Source organism: Serinus canaria, chromosome Z (assembly GCF_022539315.1).
Source record: "Serinus canaria isolate serCan28SL12 chromosome Z, serCan2020, whole genome shotgun sequence".
NCBI lineage: Eukaryota > Metazoa > Chordata > Aves > Passeriformes > Fringillidae > Serinus > Serinus canaria.
In genome coordinates, this window is record NC_066343.1 from 73,988,801 (window position 1) to 73,994,800 (window position 6,000).

A 6,000-nucleotide genomic window follows, 5' to 3' on the forward strand; every position below is an offset into this window, starting at 1 on the left:
CAAGCCCAACTGTAGCTGAGCTAGAAGTACCAAGTCAGCAGTGTGTTCCACAGCAGAAAACTTTCATTTCAGCCCTTTCCATCCCAAGTCCATCTCTGGACTGTGCCTTCAAACTGCAGCTATGGATACTCAAGGGAGTACTCATTGTTACCCAGAAAGGTACAAAAGTTCCTTTAGATTGCTGGAACACAAAGAGCATGTGCTGTTACTCCCAACAGATTAAGACTGGAAGAGCTACAAATTGCCTAACTTTGGTGGTATTTGTTTCATCTCTGCCCCCACAGCATATCTCTGCTCCCTGATGCACACATGTTTCTATAGTTGGTCAAACAGTGTCATAGTTGGCAACTTCTAAAGTCAAAGTTTGAGTCATGTCTACTATTATTCCATTCTTCTATGGTTCTCTGGAACAAGTATTAAATATTAAGCCCATGATCCCAGCAATAACTAAGCATAAAAGATGAAGAAAACCTTAAGGGCAGCATACTAGCAGACTAAAATCTTCAAGGGAAATTTTCCTTTCCTGAGTGTCTGGAACATACTATAAACACACTGGTGCTACCAAAAATATCAAGTGATTTCTAGCTAATTTATTCTAAAGCCTTATGCAACATATTTCATATCAGTCTGCTTATTCATCTTAAACTTGAAATAAAGAAATCTGATCTCTCCTGGTTTTACTAGAAGTATTCTGGCTTAGAAGAATTTCATTTGCAAGAGCTCTTCTGAAATAAAGAGGACAGAAGTTAAGCTCCTGAGGAAAGAAGATCGAGGAAAATAATTTGTGGTATTTGAGAGAAAGTCTACAAGCTCATTTCCTCCCTATTTTAGTCCCATTTTTGGGATTTTTTTAAAGGCAATGTTTTTTTCATTAATCCTGGAATCTGGAAAAGATTCTTTATCAATTTCACCAAGCACACAAATGCACCTGAATTCAGTATGAACTTCAAACTAAAATCAAAGTCAATCTCTTGTATTTGAGACAGAACACGCTCTAGCTTAAATCACTCAGTGGAAAGGACAAGGGGCATCTATCGCACCCACCACTCCTCCAAAAACTGCCTTTCAAGATTCCAGAAGGGCTAACTCTTTCATTTCCTACAAACATGTCTGTTTGCCCTTCTGGAATCTTGAAAGGCAGTTTTTGGAAGCCCTTCTAGTTTTGTGACACCTTTCTGAAGAACCACCATCAGAAAAAGTGATATGGTGCTCATTCTTACGGCTCATTCATTCATACTCAGGCCAGAGTAGGGCAGTATTCCCTTACTGAGGTTGGGTGATAGGGTTTGTTTTGTTTTTTTTCCTTTGGAAGGGGAGTTCAGCCCTACTAAGTAATGCCCTCAGACTTTATTTTAGCTTTTCAACCAATCAGCCCAGCAGGGAAGGCGACTCTGGAGAGTTCCCATCCCAAGGAGTTCTGGCCAGCAAGATCAAGGTCCTGGTTCCGCTCTGACACAGGCTGATGAAGTTCAAGACATGATGCTTGTGACCTTGGAGGGAAGAAGGAGCAAAGAGATTTCCTCCTCTGGGCCAGCTTTAGAGTGAGAAATTGAAACATGCCTATCCAGAGACTCAATTTACACATATTTTTAATTTTACCACACTCTAGTATTGCAATGCATCTTGAAATTCTACATAACTATACTCATTGAAAAAATAGTTAGTCACCTATTATGACTGTGTATCTCGCTCACACCATGAAGTCTTTTTATGAATCAAATGAGAAAATTCAAATTTCTCATATATAGAACTAAACAAGCATGATCATGATCTTAAAAAAGCTTAGGAAGCTGGATTTTTCTTCAATTACTAAGGGCCACCTCAAATTGCAGCCAATGCAGTAACAAAAAGGGGTATTACTGTTAAAAAATTAGCACTCCATCTAACACATGCACTCATGGCATACTAAAATTGCCTGCAACAGGAGACATGAGAAAGAAGAGTTGCTAATTTTATTGACCTTTGATTAAACTACTGTAGGGCTCAATGTATTTTAGCAACTCTCCTAAAATTGCAGAAGAGGAAAACTACCACAACTGTAGTTGGCCAATCCACCTGTCTCTACAAAGAGGCAAAGTTCTTCCACTTATTCAGTATTAAGAACAACATCAAAGGACATTAACAGCCCCAGAAAAGCAGTGACTAAGCACTCCAAAACACAGCAGTTTAGCCCTTCTCACCTCATTTATTTTAACTAAAATTTTCCATGTGCAACAGGCAAGCGTCAGCTTCATTATTTTCGAAAATAAATACTCCTGGGCTAAATTTGACAGGAATATTCACAGAGCTGCTATCAGTTACCTAGGTACCTGTTTCAGTTTATAGCTTAGCAGCTCTTTAACTTTGTTAAAGCCCAAACAATTGCATTTAACAATTAGTTAATGCGAGTTCACTTTCAATAGAGGCCGAGTGTTCCTCAGACAAGCCAGCCCCCCACCCTCTCGATAAGCAGAGTTCCATTATGTTATGTATCTGACGTTAATCTCCTATTGCTCCAGGGTTTTAAACCAAGCTCCAGCCCCAGACTAAACTGATGGGAGACTCAGGAGCTCCCCTCTTGCAGTCTCTGCTTGGCCTTCCTTCACACCGTGGCTGTCGAACACACAATCAAGAGTAAAAAGTCATCTGGAATGAAGGCTTACTGCTTGCAATGGAGTTTCTGTTACTGGAAGTGTAGAGGAATGTTTAGGAAGGTTTTCTGCAGTAGCCAATTTCTTCTAGTCCACAGAGTATTGAGCACAGGGCTGCCTGTACTCTCCATTCTATTACAAAAACCTAATCCCATCGCATGACCTGCAGCAATTCAGTTTAACAAATCAACAATTACAAATATTTTGGCAAAGTAAGCTTAGGTATTGTTTGCCTCTCGGCACAGTTCACAACCAGTTTATGGCTTTATGATAAAAGTCATTAAATCCAATCTGAAAAGCAGAATTTACAGCTCACTTAGCAAGTCAGGCCCATAAATGGATGCTTTCAATTACAGGGCATTTACATGCACAACCATTAAGGCAGCACTGAATACATTTGAAAACTCTGGAATACTTTTTATAATAATTAAAACTTTGCGTACTGTTCTTTATACAAACAAAACTTTGGAATTTGCTTCAGTCTCAAGCAGAGCTCAGATTCATTGTTACCCAGAACATACTACAAAGCCTGTTCTCCCAGTACTTTTGTGGGAAAGGGATTAGAGAGATGGAAACAAGGTTTGTTTTTTAAAGTTGCCCTCAGTAGCAGGGAGGGTTTTTTGAGCTCCAATAAACTCAATTATATCAACTGGTGCTCGAGACTTCTGAAAGATCAAGTGAAACAGGAAGATGGAGGAGGACCCAGAGAGAGCCTTTCATTTGGAGATTCACTGTGCAATTCCAGGCTATTTGATTTTGTTGGTCAATCTAGCTGCTGGGTGGAAGGAAACAAGAGAACAGTTCAGAGACCAAATCTTTAACCTAATTTTTTCAATTGCTTCAATTGTCCTGTTTCTTTTACTGTTAAACAAAACCTCAGGAAAGCTGATGAATTCTTCTCCAAGGTTCTATCATGCACATCCAGCCTCTTCAACAAAAAAAACTGGATCTTCAAACACTTACACTCCTTTTGTTGACTGTGTACCTGACCCACACAACTGCAGAACAACAATCAGCTGCCAGGTTACTCTTTTCAACACCCCAATATGCTGTTCAACATATGCTCCGACTCATCTTCAAGTGGAAACCACCTTAAACAAGACCCTCCCCTTCCACTTCTTGAAGGCATTTGTAACTAATGTTATCTTTCATCATGAGAGTGCTAAGCAAAGGGGGGAAGGGACTTCACAAACACCTCCTTTACTCACACTCTCATCCCCCCGCCCCGAATTCACCAGAGCTTGTAAACGTTAGAAGTTTGAAAGCTGTGCCTCAGAAGGAGCACACAACCCACTCACACACCAACACCTCGACAAAGCATGAGAAAATCTAAACAAGCAACCTCGCTCTGCTGGCCTCTCACCTCAACCAGAGGGTGTTTCTTTTCCAGCCCAGAGAAAGAGCAACGACTAATCAGTCCCTCACTGCAGAGGCCAGCCCCCACAGAAGTAATGTCATGAATCAGTTTGAAAGTACAGCTCTCCAGGCTAAGACAGAACACTTGAGAAAAGACAAACCTGCTGTTACCTGCGGTCTCCTAACAAGCTGTTATTACAAACCTCTCACTACCAATGGAATCTAACCCCTTTATACCCCTGGACTGTGACAGCATGAGCTCCACACACAACATACACAGGCTGCAGGTTTTTGGAGACACTTGTTTTGGTAGGCTCAGTACACAAACTTTTTCCTAATGCTATCCCACCCACAAGCATTTGAAAAGAGCACAATGCACGTGTTGGGTTTTTCTCAGTCAGAAACTGTGACGGACACCCAAAGAGACACAAGACCAGCCTGCAGCCTGAATCCCAGCTGTTCAACAGCTCTCCACAATCATCACAAGAGCTCTTCACTCATTCACACGCTTTTTTCCATTCTTTTATTTCCCCAGAGTGAACAGTAAAAGACCACGCTGCATTGCACTTCTCTTCCCCTCCACTCTCCACAAAATGAAAAAAAAACCAAAAAACCCCTACAAACAGGAACTCCGCAACTCTGCAGCAACAACACCAACCACTTACCCTTATCACGACAGAGCTTCCTCTGTGCACTTATCGAGACAAATGAGACATTACCAGGTTGTGTTTGTTTACAAACAATACCCAGGGATGGAGCTGCTACAGCTCCTCTGGGCAGCCTGTGTCAGGGCCTCGCTACTCTCGCAGGGAGGAATTTCTCCCCAGTATCCCACCTTCCCCTGCCCTCTGACAACACACGAGTTGCTGCAGCATTAAAGGCGTGAATAAAACCAGTAATCTCGAGTCCTGTCTCACGTGGGCTGTGTGTATTTTACACCCGCGGCTCTGCAGACAAGGAGAGGGGACAAAAGGGTGAGGCGAGGCCTCGCAATCCCAAACACAAACTCCTAGCCCCAAACACAACTCCTCACCCCACACCGCTCCTAACTTTCTCCTCCAAAACTCCACGAAGTTTCGCACACCTAACCCCGACTGCACATCCAGGAGGTATATAGGGGTGTCCTGTGCAGCGCTAAGAGCTGGGACGCGATGATCCTCGCGAATCCCATCCAGCTCGGGATATTCTGCGGACCCCTGCAAGGAAAACACACCGGACATGGAGGGAGGGAGCGGGGGAGAGAGGGAGCGGCACAACTTCTTTATTCCTCCCTCCCCTCACCCACACACACACAGACACACACACGGGCGGCACAGCGCGGCCCTCCCACCACAGCCCGGGGATAATGCCGGCGGGAACGGGATAACCTAGCCCGGGTCCCACCACAACAAAAAGGGCGAGGGCGTAGGGAGGAGCCCCCGGCCCCGCCGGGACCAGGCCCGGACGGTTCCTCACGGCCCGCGCAGCGCTGGCGGAGCGACCCTGTCCATGGGGCAGGACCCCGGGCCCGGCACCCACCAGCACCTACCGGGAGCCACCAGGATCCGCCAAGAGCCACCGCTCCTTCCCCTCCTTCTTTCTCCTCTCCCCTTCCTTATCCTCTCCGTCTCCCCGAGTGCTGTGCGGCCGCCGCCTCTTCCCTCAGCGTTACCTCCTCCGAGGGCCCGCCCCCCGAGCAGCCCCGCCCCCACCGCTGGGCGGGGAGGTCGACCATTGGCCTCATTTATCTTCTCTTTAAAGAGACGCACTACGATTGGTCCAAGGCCCTAATTGGCATACAGAATCGCCAATGGAGTACCCTCAGAGCTAAAAAAAAAAAAAGACAAGGGAAGGGGAGTGGAAGAAACAGGCGTGAGGCGAAGGGAGGCGGGTCGAGGTCGCAGCGCTCATTGGTTGAATCGGCTGTCAGTCACAGCGCGCGCGCCCGTCGCGGGAGGCTGGTCGGCGCGCGTCGAAGGGTCGGATGAGCTGCAGCAGCGCAGCCGCAGTGCGGCGCCTCCGCTCTGTAGCCTTC

General features: G+C 45.5%; 1 protein-coding gene across 3 annotated transcripts in view; it reads right to left on the reverse strand.

Annotated features, from left to right (window-relative positions):
- The window catches only part of SMAD2 (SMAD family member 2), a 48,157-nt gene extending 42,508 nt beyond the window's left edge, over positions 1 to 5,649 (reverse strand). For all 3 annotated transcript variants that reach the window (XM_030237082.2, XM_030237080.2, XM_050986726.1), the window contains exon 1: positions 5,515 to 5,649. The gene's annotated coding sequence lies outside the window, so the exon portion shown is untranslated. The remainder of the gene's footprint in view (positions 1 to 5,514) is intronic.
- Positions 5,650 to 6,000: the final 351 nt, after the last annotated feature.